Source organism: Adiantum capillus-veneris, chromosome 13 (genome assembly GCF_014529385.1).
Source record: "Adiantum capillus-veneris isolate H3 chromosome 13, ASM1452938v2, whole genome shotgun sequence".
In the NCBI taxonomy this organism is placed as follows: Eukaryota; Viridiplantae; Streptophyta; class Polypodiopsida; order Polypodiales; family Pteridaceae; genus Adiantum; species Adiantum capillus-veneris.
Window position 1 is genome coordinate 2,022,471 of NC_140943.1, and position 13,592 is coordinate 2,036,062.

The following is a 13,592-nucleotide window of genomic DNA, read 5'->3' on the forward strand; positions in this document are numbered from 1 at the left end:
ATCTATCTCCTCCATGGTCAGTAGTCTGATCGGGCGTCGTGCATGCCTGGTGAGAGTGCTCCGAATCTTTTGATGTAGCCTCCGTCGATGCTGTGTAGTCCTCTGCAGTCGTGGGCGCCTGGATTTCCCCAGCTCAATCGCTCAGTCGATCAGTGTGCCTCTTGTGTGAGACGAAAAGGAGCTCTGCTGTGGGAGTGGCTCTTGCGGCTGTCCCGGCCCTGCTCTGAAGAAGTCTGTGATCCGTTTCTGAGAATGGCTAGCCTCTCCACTCATCAGGCTATCTCTGTGTCTGCGCAGCTCGAGCAAGAACAAACCCAAGCATCTCTGATCCTCGTATCCCATGACTCTGGAGAGTGGTCCAAAACCCTCTCTGAACAAGCAATGGAGCGGCCTCGTATCTCGTAGTAGATGGGGCAGTGGCATGTGTAGTGCAATTCTGTCTCAGGCTCCATGTCACACAAGGGGCATGTCCTGGCCTCTATTGGTACTCCGTTGTATCTCCCAGTCTCAATCCGCAGTTGGTGAGAAGATGTGCGTAACTGGCCAATAGCACATCGTATCCCATGAGACAAGTGGGTGTCCATGTATTTGGGTCTCATCACAAAACCATCCTCCGTAAGCTGGAGAAGATGGTCTCTCTAGAAAGCCATCTTCGTGCCCGGCTCTTGTGCTGTCTGTATCCATGCCCTCTTGGTGTCTAGCTGGGTTAGGTCTTGGCAGATGAGCCTGGTGATCTCGGACTGTGTAAGAGTGAGAGATGGGGCATCCAATGAGTACTGGAAGGGTGGCAACCTGTCTATGCTGAACCCATGCGCTTGAAACCATGATGTCATCTCGCCATACCAGCATGCTGTATCTCCCTGCATGGCTAACTGTCGAGAGGACTCAAGTGCAATGCGAGCATATCTGTCTCTAGGAAGTTCCCATGTGCGTGTATGAAGGAGACTGATCTGGTGAGCGCCTCAACCACTAGTGGGGGGGCCGCTAGCTCTGCTCAGATAATGGCACGTGGTACTGATGCCTTGGCTCTAATGAGCCGCGAGATCATAGAGACGAGAGGTTTCTCCATGTTCCCCCATCCATTAGTGCGACCCGACCTCCCGTGGTGATCTAATGAAGGTCCCCATATCTCAGCTCCATAGAGCAATGCAGAAGCCACCAAAGTGTCAAAGAGCCAGAGCTTCGTCCGAGGCTCCTAAAACCGAACCTGCGAACACATCCTCTCCAATCTACCCAATGATGCATGGGCTCTAGTCAATCTGGTCTCTGCTGCTCTCCTGAGTGAGAATGCAGGTCCGCTAAAAACCACTCCAAGGTAAGTGTAAGCATCTATGCACTCCACAGTCTCCTGGCCATAAGTGAATGTAGGTGCTGACCTCTTGATCCACTGTGGGGTGGTATTAAACTAATGTGGATACAACAAAATTGTGACATATGTCAATTAGGGGGGGGAGAAGGGGAAGGTGTCTTGGGAGTTTTTGGAGCCCCGAATTCCTCGATGATGGCCTTGCCACCTCGGTAGACGGCCCATTTGCCGGCTGCTCGTGCTTCTCTTATCTTTTGGAGTTCTTGTTTCTTGACTTTGAGTTGGGCAAGGGTTAAGGCCTCGCTTATCCATATTTTGGTGCCCTTGCGAAGTCGTGCTTGTTGTAGAAGTGTGCGCCTCTTTAGTCTTGAAGACCAAGATGCCTTGGTTGGTGCGCTTGTCGTGGTGAACCTTCTCGATTGTGTTGGGGTCGAACTCGTTTGGGTGGATGGCTTGGTTAAGCTTTACTAGGGTTGATGTGTAGTCATCCCTCTCTCCCCACCAAGTAGATGGCAAGCCGCCGATTCAAACAGATAGTGCTAATCCTTCACGTCGGTGACGTTCTTGCATGCAATCTTCTACTTTGGAGGAGAACGCGACGGTTGCTTCTTGAACTTAGGTGGCAAGGTTCGCCATGCTTGTGGTAAGGGTGTGCTCGACCTCTATGGCTTTGGCGAAAAGGTGCTCACTGTCGTCTTGCTTTTGGGATTCCAAGGAGGAGAGACGTGTCTCAAGGGCTGCAAGACGCGCCTTGAGCTCTGCGTTCTTGTCCTTGAGCTCTTGAATTTGAGAGTGGAGACGGACCATCGGATCCACCAGCGGGGTGGGCACGAAAAGACATGTCCGCTTGATTGGGGAGAGAGAACCCCCACGTTGCATCGCAGATTTGCAGTTTCCTTGTGCTTGAGGCTCTGCAAGTTTCCTCACAATCGAGATTATGCCTTCCTCATGGGAAAGGTTGCCTGTATTTAGGGTTGACTGTGAATTCTTTTACTCTGACAGAGTTGAGTCGGCGGGTAGGAGCGAACCGAGCACCACCGGGTGGGAGAGAAGAGCCGGTCGGTTAGAAGAGCAGGGACTGGGCACCGCTGGGTAGAAGAGTAGGGACTGGGCACCGCCGGGTAGAAGAGTAGGCACTGAGTGCCGTGGAGTCGTAAGGCAGAGGAGCCGAGCGCTGTGGAGTAGTCGGTGGCCTGAGAGGACTGGGCATGGCCTGGGAGAAAGGGGCAAGGGCTGAGCGTAGGGGGCTCTCCCACAGGGCTGCCCGTCGCCCTAGGGAGGCCGAGGATAGAGAGGGAGAAGTGCTTTCAGCTAGGGTTTGAGAGAGAGAAATGAAATGAAATGATATTTTAACGTCTACAAAAGGCCAAAATGACCTCTGAGAGCAAACTGATTACAATGGTGAGTCTAGTACCAAGTTTGGGTACAAACAAAGAAAACTACAAACTAGAAATTGAGATAGAAGTGCTACCGACTCCTATGGGTGGCTGGTAAGCTGAGCAATGGTATAGTGCCACAAAGGTACAAAATGGGGATAAGTGTCACCATGATACAATATAGCAATAGCATGAAGTCTATCGTGATCGACACTCTCGGTGTTGTGCTAGAATCCTGTGGATCCTCTGCCGCAATCTCTGTCGGTGCTGCTTGGCTCCCCACCTCAGTCGTGGTTGTCTCGATCTCCCCAACTCTATAGCTCGGTCAATGAGAGTACCACTGGTGTGTGTATGGGTGGGAACCGACTCTGTGGTGGTGGTGGCCCCTCTGCCTCTATGGTACTCGGACTAAAGAAATCTGAGATGCGTCTCTGGGACTGTCTCTGTCTATGCCCTCTCAATAGAGAGTCTCTATGTCTGTGTATCTCAAGTAGAAATAATCCGAGACATCTCTGATCCTGATATCTCACAACTCTATCTAACGAGTCAAAACCATCTTTGAATAAGCAGTGAAAACGTCCCGTATCTCATAGTAGACTGTGCAGTGACATGTAGTGAAGCTCTGTCTCTGGCTCTGCATGGCATAATTGACGTATCCTATTGTCTGTTGGTATGCCTCTGAATCTACCTGTCTCAATCCCAAGCTGGTGTGAAGATGTGCGTATCTGGCCTATGGCACATCGTAACCCATGAGATAGATGTGTGTCCATGTAGTTGGGCCGTGTGACAAATCCGTCTGTCGTGAGTTGGAGAAGATGCTCTCTATAGAAAGCCCTCTTCATACCCAACTCCCGTGATGTCTCTATCCATGTCCTCTTGGTATCAAGCTGGATAAGATCCTGCCGAATGAGTCTAGTAATCTCCATCCGTGTAAGAGCCAAAGAGGTGCATCAAGAGAATACTCGAAAGGGGGAAGCCTGTCCATGCTGAAACCATGCCTCTGAAACCATGAGCTCATCTACGTGGGTAAGGGCTGAAGTGCAAAAACGCTAGTGAATTTGATGGATCTGCAATTGTCGACGAGGGTATGGCTGATTTGCTATGGCTGATGTCGAGGGTGCTGATGATGGTGATGAAAATGGGCTGAAAACTGAAAAACATTGGCTGTCCTGATGGCTGAATCTGAAAATTGCTAATGCTAGGGCTGAGATCTGCGATGGTACAGGGAGGTTACTACTGAAAATTGCTAATGCTAGGACTGATCTGGTACTGCAGGGCTGATCGGGTACTATAGGTTGAAGATGCTAACCATGGGAAAAACGCTAGGGTTAGCTGAGGGTACTGACGCTTGCCCATAGAGGTACTGAACTGATGATTTGAATGGTGACCCCTTGGGTCATCTTTACAGGATAAAAAGGTTGGGTCGGGCTGGCTCAATAAAAACCCATGAATCTCTAAAATGCTGCTATATGTCACTTACTAATAAAGGAAAAAACCTATCATAAGAGATGCTTCTTATGTAGATGACTACCTAGGCTTCGTAGTATTCTAATGTATAGAAACACTCCCTAGTGCCTACACCTAGTAGACATTGGTTGTGCTCATGTGCAATTAGAGGGTATGCAACAACTCTAAACTGTCTGGACATGGATGCCTTGCATACAAGCTCACAAAGGTGCGGGAACACTGCCTAGGCTGCCCTAAACCCTAGCAATAGGAGTTAGCTTCTCCACATGCACATAGGGTTAGACGTGCAGGTGCAGAATGCCTATGACAGAGTTCACTGGGGCTTCCTCGAGGGCACTATGCACCGAATGGGATTTTCAGATGCATGGATTAGAGGGTGTCAACTCTCTACATGTGTGCGCACAATCAAGTGTTGTTGGCAAGGAAGAAGAAGAAGAAGAAGAGATTTTTTAACGTCGTGGGAAACTATCCCAAGAGACCTCAAAGATCTATCCGACAAGAGTTGAACTCAAGACTTGTTATTCAAGAGGGGAACGTTTCATGCCCACACGGTCAATACGACAGGGCACTGCCTTCTTCTTCCTTTTATATGCTGAGACGATGAGTAGACTTTTGACTTCATAGGAGGTTGGTTTGTGTGGATTACAACTACCTATTCGGGGAGATGAGCTTTTGGATGCTGAGTTTGCCGATGACTCAGGCATGGTTTTGGAGGGTCGAGAGGCCAATTTGCAGAGGTGTGAGCTGTGTCTTTAGGTGTTATGTTGTGTGTTGCGAGCACTGATTAATTGGCGGAAGATAGTGGCATTCTAGGTGGTCGTGCCCCCATGCCCAATTGGTTGCCTTTAGATGGATCCCCTCAAGCACACCAATTCGATACTTCGGTTGTTAGGTTGGTTTAGATCTGTCATCTGAGCATCAGATAGCTCCTCTTCTTCTATCCATTTGGAGAAAACTGCAGAGGGCTTTAGATGGATTCCCCCAGGCACACTAGTTCGATACTTGGGTTGTCATTGGTTTGGATCTGTCATCAGAGCAACAAATAGCTCCTCTCCTCCTATTCTTTCGGAGGAAACTACAGAGCATAGTTACTTGGAACGGGAACGGGGAACGAGAATGGGACGGGAACAGGCAGGGGCAAGGGGGCCCGGAAAGGTCGAATAAAGTAAGTCTTGAATTACCTCCATTTAGCTTAGTCCTAAATCAACTTCTAAACAACCCCAAATCTGCCCTCAATCGGGTCCAAATGTGTCCCCTAAACAACCCCAAATTTGTCCGCAAAATGCCTACTTTTACCCGTTCCACCCCACGTTCCGGAACACTGTTCCGGTTACACCCCGTTCCGTTCCTAACTCCGTTTCGGGAACATGACTCGTTGGGAACGCCATTTCGGAACATTTGGGTTGTGTTCGGCTTTAGATGAATCTCCCCCATGCCACCAAGGACACCTATTTGATACTTGGGTTTGTCAGGCTGGTTTAAATCTGTCATCAGAGTAGCAGGTAGCTTGTCTCCTCCTATCCATTTGGAGGAAACTGCTCCATTGGAGTTCGGGACAGCTTCCAGGGCTGTACTGGTCAACCAGGTGCTTTTTGCTACTATGTGGTGCATCACGTTGTGATGTGTCTTTGCGTAATGATGCGAACCACCCCAATGTCTTTGAGAGATGTTTTTTAGTGCTCTTAGAACTCTTGGATGTCAATAAATCATGCTTGTACGAAGTGTATAAAGGCGGTGTGTGCCAGCTGTCTCTAAACATGCAGGCTAGTTGTGCGGGGTACATAGTTTTGTTGTTTTTGTGCATAGAAGTGTCGAGACCTCAAAGAGTGAGTAAGTGCTTTACAAATATGAAGTAAAATTGAAGTTTTATCAGCTTGGGTTCGTGAGTGAGTAGGAGTTTTCAATTGTGAAGAAGGAAGCCATTGTTGCTGCAGCTTGCGGTGAAGGGTGGGGGTTTTGATGTAGAAGTGCCCCTCTTGCTTTGCGAGAGCCTGGCATGGTGAGTTGAGAGTGTCTCTCCTCAATGGGCTGATGAAAGTGGGTGATTAGCTCTGCATATTGGCCTCTCTCCATCTTGGTTTGAGGTATGGCAGCTATGTTGTGTGGAGTTCCCTATGGTGCAGCTAGTCGAGGGTGACTATGGGCTGCAATTCCTTGCTTGTCTTGTACATATGCAAAAGGGCAAGGTTTTTCCAAAGTTTCCCATACATTTTTCCGAGTTTTTTTGCTGAATTTGGTGGGTTTTCAAATTGGGCTTGATTTGGATGGGTTTTGGTCAAACTATGTGTATATATGGGAGCGCCTATGGAGTCTCTACTAGCACATGGAAGGGCGTTTGAAAAGAAGTGAAGCCCTTGGTTTTATAAGAAAAAGTGCAAAGATTTTCATGTTTTTCCTTGGTTTTTTTTATCCCTTTGCTTCCTTTGATGCATCCAAGTATAGTGGGAGTTGTAGCGGTTTAGAGGGAAGCTAGTCAAGGTTGAGTGTGAGTGAGGTTGTTAAAATTTGTGAGCGAGAATCAGCCCACATTATCTTTAGAGAGTTGTTCTCTTCATCCTCTTTTCTTTGTGTTGGTTTGAGTTGTTGTAGAGGCCAGCCCCTCGATCCTTCACAATCTCTTGCTGGATTTTCTAGAGTGCATCTGCCAATTGGAGAGGTTGGTCGTGAGCTTTTTGTGGTCAGGACGGGACACATAGTCTGCTTGGGCCAAAGTTTCTTGGCAAGTCATTACTTTACCTTGCTCTCAGAGATGATCGACCCAACACGACAGAGTAGAGCTCTGCTTGGGAAGCTCATTGTCAGAGGTCTCCATCCAAGGGAGGAGCCTTGGAAGGAGTTGTTGCTTCATCGGATTCGAGTCCAGGACCCACAGATGGGCGGTCCATGGAGTGCTTCCAGTCGCTGAACTTTCCTAGAGATGCGCAGAGTTGCCTTGAGCAAGAGATGGGAGAATGTTTTGCTTTGAGCTTGCTTTGGTCTTGAGAGTAGTTGCAAAGTGGCCGTCGGCGGTAGTACCAGCTGTCACAAATGGGAGCGTATAACAGGATCAAATATACTCTGATAAATAGACTTTATCGTTTAGTGCTGAGGCCACTTGATATAGAGAGAAAGAGAGAGGGAAAAAGAAGATCGACACAAGACTGGGGATCAGAAGATGGGCCGCCGCCCCCCCCCCCCGCCCCCTCTAAAGAGTATCTTTATTCCTAGGGAGAAGTCTATACAAGCACTTGAACTGAGCCTATTACCACGCTGGTTCTAGATCAAACTCGTTGGTACTCGGAAGTCTTGGCTTCCTGTACTTAGGGCGAAAACCCTATTCCAATGGACCTTCTTTCCTTGTTCATAATCCGCAAGAACCAAGGTTCTCACCTCCAGATGTCAGCTTGCAGATTCAAGGCACGGCATCCCTCTAACTCTTTTCGGACTTTGTTCCAGAGTCTCTTCCTGTAGAGATCTTAGGATCCACGTTGCTTTCTTGGATGCAAAGTCCTCCCTTGGAAGTCTCAATTCTCTGATCCCAACTCGAGAGAGTCTACCACTCTCAGATCCGTGGATCTACTCCCAAACTTAGAGTACGAAACCCTTGGGCTGATCTGTCCTTGGAGTGGTTTTCTCCTGCCAAGGCTCATGCCTTCGTCTGCTCCTACTCCCTCGCGAAGAGGAAGTACACCTGCAAACAAATGCTCAGAGATCAAAGCATGAATAATGTCACCAATGAAGTCTCGAAACTCAGAGCGCAACTTGGTTCTCAAAAAAGAAACTCCTCGGAAGAGATCTCTATGCGGAGAGTCTTCTCTTCCGATCCTACAAACATAAGGGGTGTGTTCTTGGGTTCCTTCTTGTAAATCAGCCTCGCCGTCTATGACGTCTATGGGCTGAAAACAGAGGAAAACAACAACTTGTCATGATGGAAACATTCTCTATAGGCTCTTCTCCGTGATGGAAGTCGTCTAGCCGGTCCTGGCGACATCTTGTGCACTTGGGGCAGCCATGGGAAACATCACCGGCATCAGCTTTGCGGCTGAAATCTGCAGGAGGAGGGGATGAACTGTAGCGCTGGCTTTGCTGATGTTTGTGAGTGAGAGAGAGTCTGCTTTTATGGCTCCTGGCAGCCGGCATGATTGGAGGGGTCTTCCCGGCAAGAATAGGGCAGAGAGGGGACACTTAGGGGTAGAGAGAGAGAGAGAGAGAGAGAGAGAGAGAGAGAGAGAGAGAGAGAGAGAGAGAGAGAGAGAGAGAGAGAGAGAGAGAGGACGCCTTGGGGTTTTCCTGCTTTTTTTAATCATGGGCTGCCCACTTATTAAGTGGGCATTGGTGCAACCAAACCTTGTCGATCCATGGACATGTAGGGAATATGTGCATGAAGGCAAGCAGGTAGATGGCAGACTAGATGCAGGGTATAGCCGGTGCTGTCAAGATGTGTATGTCAAACGTGTCTTTAAGCAAGCCAAGTGCGGTTTCCGACTATGGCCAGTCAGAAAGCTCAGAACTGGAAGGCGTGTCATGTTATGTATGCGGGGATGGATGGTCCAGATCAGGCATGTTGAAGTTTTTATGTACTTTAAGATCGATATCTAGCAACTTTCCAGTGGGGATGCTATGTTGAGAGCTATGGCGGCTCAAGTTTGACAATGATCGGTTGCGATCGTGAAGTCAGAAGTGGTTTTTTTTGGAATTTTATGGAGTACAGAGCTCGGAACGGGCGGCCGGCCATACGATATCTCAAACAGCCGTTTGCTTCACTCCAACAAAGCGATGGACATCGCATGGAGGCAAAAACGATAGGTCTTTTGACCCAAGCTTGTGGGACGAGGTTATGTGTGGAATGATGTGTGAAGGAGACTTCTGTTGATGGTGCCCAAATTATCGCCATACAACTGGGAATCGAAAGAAGTTATTTCGTGAGAAATGAGGTCAAGCTGTGTTTTTAAAAAAAAAAGGGGAGCTGGAGTTGGCATAATAAAAAATGGACATTGCTGTATGGTCGGGCTAACTGCAGCCAGCTACAACTTGCGCAAGGGAAGGCGGCATGCAGGGGAGCACAGGAGGGAGTTAAGAAGGAGAGTGGAGCGCTATTGGGATGAAGAGGGTTGTATGGAAGGAGTGGGAGCCACTTGGGGCTGCAGTTGAGAGAGAGCTGCTTGAAAGGAGCCACCATATCAGGTGGGGGAGGCCGCCTCCTACAGAGAAGGGAGGGCAGCATGCGGAGCAAGGCCATGAGCAAGGGGGTGGGGGCATCCAAGTAGTGCTGCAGGGGGTTCCATATACAGAGGCCACCAATGGGATGGTGAAGGGCAGCCCACGCCAAGAAGAGGGAAGAGCTGAAGAGGAGCATCATCTGGAGGAGGTCGAGAGGAGGAGTTTCTGAAGGGGGACTGAGCATAGCGAAAGGGGGAGGCTGAGGAAAGGATCTCTCAGAGAACACTAAAGAGGAGTGCTATCCAAGATTGCGAGCTGCAAGGGAAGAAGATAGCGCTGAAAGAGGGCAGCCGCAGCGCAATAAGTATGGGTTGTCTGAGGCCTCGAGCCACAGAGAAGGAAGCCGCCAAAGCAACAAAAGAGGGGGCGACATCTATAAGGTCCATGAAGGGAGGAAAGCGGGCTGCCATTGACTGAAGGTGGGCTGAAGTAACGCATGAAGGGGGCGAGCAACGAAAGCTTAAGCACAAGAAGAGGCGAACTGTTTTGGGAGTTCTCCATAGTAGTCGAAGTGGGCAAAAGCGAGAGCATGCACAAAGTTATGCAGAAGAAGACTATCAATCCTATCCTCTCATTGTACCTGGTTTTTTGTCATGCAATGCTTGTATATAAGCTCTTTCACTACTACAACTTGGATCATCTTTTCCTTTTCGTCTTGTGCTGGTTGTCCATGGTAGAGAGGGAGAGAGGTTGTGTGAGCTGGGAGAGTGTGATATGGTAAATCGGGGGATTGGGTATCGAGTGTATGGGTGTATAAGTGGGAGATTGTGTGCAAAGAGGAATCTGCAAGCTTGTAGGCAAGCAGGTGTATGCCACAAGTCCTAAAAGCAGTTGGGGATGTCTGTGATCTTGTAAGTATTCGAGTGTGTCAAGTCCGTATATATATGGTCAAGGGTGCTCTCAAAGGGTTGAGGATTGAAGCTATGATTGCATATTGGGTGGTTGGGTATGGGCAGTGTGGGATGATCTAGTCTGAGTATATGCAACAATGTTCTAGTCTGAGTATATGCAACAGTTGAAATGTAGAGTGGGTTCGTGTGTGTGTGATCAATAGGGATAGGGGTGTTGTGGAAACCCTAGGCTATAGAGAGGCAACAATTTTGTGTGTTGGGTGTCTGGACACATTAAAAAATGGTTTGAACCTGCCAAAAACTCAGTAAAATTTCATAAGATTGAAAACAATGCTAACACAATCACAACCTAGGCGTCCCTGGATGCAGTCTCATGCACAGATGCAATGCAAACATAGACTCCTTAACGGGAAAGCATTTGCTTGCGTGATAAGCAATTGACTTTCTCAAAAAGCAATTTCTTTTCCCCAAAGCTTCCTTTGAACCCATCTGCATTCAAGTGCTTGCCTCATTTCTTGTGTATAGTTCTAACTCCATTTGGAATACCTCCTGACTATGGAATATTCCCTTTCCGATGCTCCCATCACGCACCTTGTGCCGCATCAAGAATACCCATCACCTAGTCCTTTCTCACCGAACTCATGGTACAATCTCCTTCTCCATGCTCTATTTCACCCATCCCATGACGCATCAGAGATGTCCGTTCAGATGGTCTATGTCACCCATCCCATGAAACATCAGAGATGCTCGTTCCGGATAGTCGAATACTTCTTCCCGATGCTCTATGTCACCCATTTGATGGGACGTATCTGAAGTACCCATTCTTGGTGGCCCTACAAATATCCCTGTTCATAGTGCTCCCGTCATTACTATGAATTATGGACTAGAAATATTTGTATTCGAATGTCACAAGCGAGAAAAACCCTCTCACTTATAATGCCAATAGTCCATTTAAAATGATATTTTCTTTAGATAAAGCTAATTTAGCAACACCATCCCACTTCCACTGAGAAGTGCTTGAGGCAGCTGCTTACACTTTGGTCATCACACAACAAGGTCACATGGTTGGTAGCCAACCTCATTTCTTGGGGTCCCATGGTAGGAGGGTCTAGCTCGCACTTTTGGGAACTGCTTGCAATTTACAACACTTCTAGAGTAGGATCGAGCCTTCGACTAGGAGACCCGAGGGGGATGCATAGCATGTGTCAGTTTTTGTAGATGCTATACCAGCAGAGTGACACACCCCTCTTGAGCCGAAGACGCCTTGCTGGATGGGGGCTTTCACTCGATTGGAGGTACTCATTGCAATTTAGACTTGCTCAGAGGCAAGGTTTTGCATGTTCAGAGAGAGGGCCGCCTCCACAGAGTCACTATTGAGGCAATAGAGGTGGCCGAGTGCTCCTTTCAGCGGATGCGAGTTGTGGGCATCAATGGAAGGACTTGTGTGATAGACCTAGACCCGTCAACTCTGTAGTCGGGACACTAGTGGTTATGGGCTTGAGAGAGCCGTCCCCTTGTGCGAGTGCAGCGGGACTTGGGGGAGTGGTAGCCCTCTCTAGTAGGGGCAGTTTGTAGCTGAGTGGGCAGGTATTTTAACTAATAAAAGAATCTTGTTCTTGGGTGGAAAAAAGAGATTTTGCCAATCCCATTTTATCAAATCTTCTAACACACCCAAAAATCAGTTGCTCCTTGGCTTTCTTTGCTTTTCAGTCCTGTGCTTCTTGTCTTCCTGGTTGGTCTAGGACTGTGAAGACCTGGTGGCACCTGCAGGGCCTCACTGATGAGTTTCTTTAAGAGTTTTGGACTTACCCATGGGCTAGCCATTAGTCTCGTAGGATTGCTTGTTTTAGTGTCTGGTCGCATAGAAAGGGATAATGGTGGGAGTGTGGCTAGCATACAGTGGAAACTCGTTTTAAATATGCTCAACTCTGCCAGCTTGAGTGGTACTTAGAATAGCTAAGACTCTTACACCACAAATACCTTGGGTGGGGCTCATTGATGAGTCTCTCTTAGATTTTAAGACTTCAGCCACTAGTCTTGCAGGATTACTACATTTTAGTGGCTTGTCGCATAGAGAGGGACAATGGTGGGAGTGTGGCTAGGATACACTGGAAACTCATCGATTTGCGGCACTCGGAGGCTACCAAGAGGCACTGTTTTTGGGATTTCCCAGGGGCACAACAGATATGAGTAAAGGTCTGTTATGTCCCACTTACAGGAGATGGGATCTAGCCTAGACGCTGTCGAGATGGGCATCCAGTATCCAGGCGGACATAGTGTGAACCCGATCAATGTGGCTGGCCATTATTATTAAAGTGAGGCCAAGGCCTCATTTGTAGTTATCGATCCCCACTGGCAAAGTGCCAATGGTTAGCCCATGAGGCTAAGAGTGAGCGAGGTCACCTCGAGGAGGTGATGTCGGGTGGTATGGGACGGTCGGTGCACGTCTACGTCCTCGTATGCTTCCCTAGTATGGGTGTGTTACTAAATGGTGGCTATGATCGGGTGGTTCACCCGTGTCTGAAGGCGGTCTGTGTAGTCATGAGATCCTCTCCGCGTGTTCGTTTCATGGTATCAGAGCGGCTCGGTTACTAGATGGACTGTGTGCACACCTACGGATTGCTAGTCATTGGAGGAACCAATTCTCATGTGTTAATTGCTGAAATTAGTGATTTTTCTTCTCCCGGTCGGCGTGCAGGTGAAATAAAGTGGGAGTTCACCGATATTTAATGGTTTCTTTTCATAAAATCAGAAATTCCTTTTGATTAAACAAGTTAACTGAATTTTTCTGATTTTACAGTAAAAACAGCAGACTGTGCTCCTCTCGTCATACTTTTTGATGAATATCAGAGAAGAAGAATTGAATCGTCCTGTTTCCCCTGTGAGAGAGAGAGAGAGAGAGAGAGAGAGAGAGAGAGAGGCCTCTCTATTGAGAATCGTCTCTATGTTGTGGTGGGGGAAAGTACGCCTAATTCCTTCTGCAGTCCAGCATGGGATTTTTTTTTTTTGGGTGGAAAGTCTAGAGGCAAAAGCCTTCATGTGCTGGGCACAAATGGGCACACGCCCAGTTGCGCTTACCCTCTCCTCTCTCTCCACGCGTCACAGCAAGGCAGCCTTACGCCTGATTTTTTTTTATGATCACTTACATCTGGCCTTGCGCTGGGGTTTTTTTTTACTCTGCCTCTTTAAATGACCCTTTCATTTTTTTTAAAAAAGTGGCCAGGACACTTTGGGCCTTTTTTTTAGTAAAGGTCTCAAACCTGCGTATTATTAAAAACTTACTTAGAGAGACTCAAAAGTTTGCAGAGAAATTCATTTCTTAGCTCCACTCCTTGCTTCTCTCTCGACGCCCCTCTCTCCCGCTTGCTCGTGTTCACGCACTCCCGTCATCAC

At 48.1% G+C, this 13,592-nt stretch overlaps 1 protein-coding gene and 1 pseudogene across 4 annotated transcripts in view; one reads left to right on the top strand and one right to left on the bottom strand.

Annotated features, from left to right (window-relative positions):
* The window catches only part of LOC147443509 (uncharacterized), a 191,602-nt gene that overhangs the window by 109,354 nt on the left and 68,656 nt on the right, over window positions 1–13,592 (top strand). The gene's annotated exons all lie outside the window — the stretch shown is intronic.
* Window positions 1,401–2,199, bottom strand: LOC147443513 (uncharacterized; annotated as a pseudogene).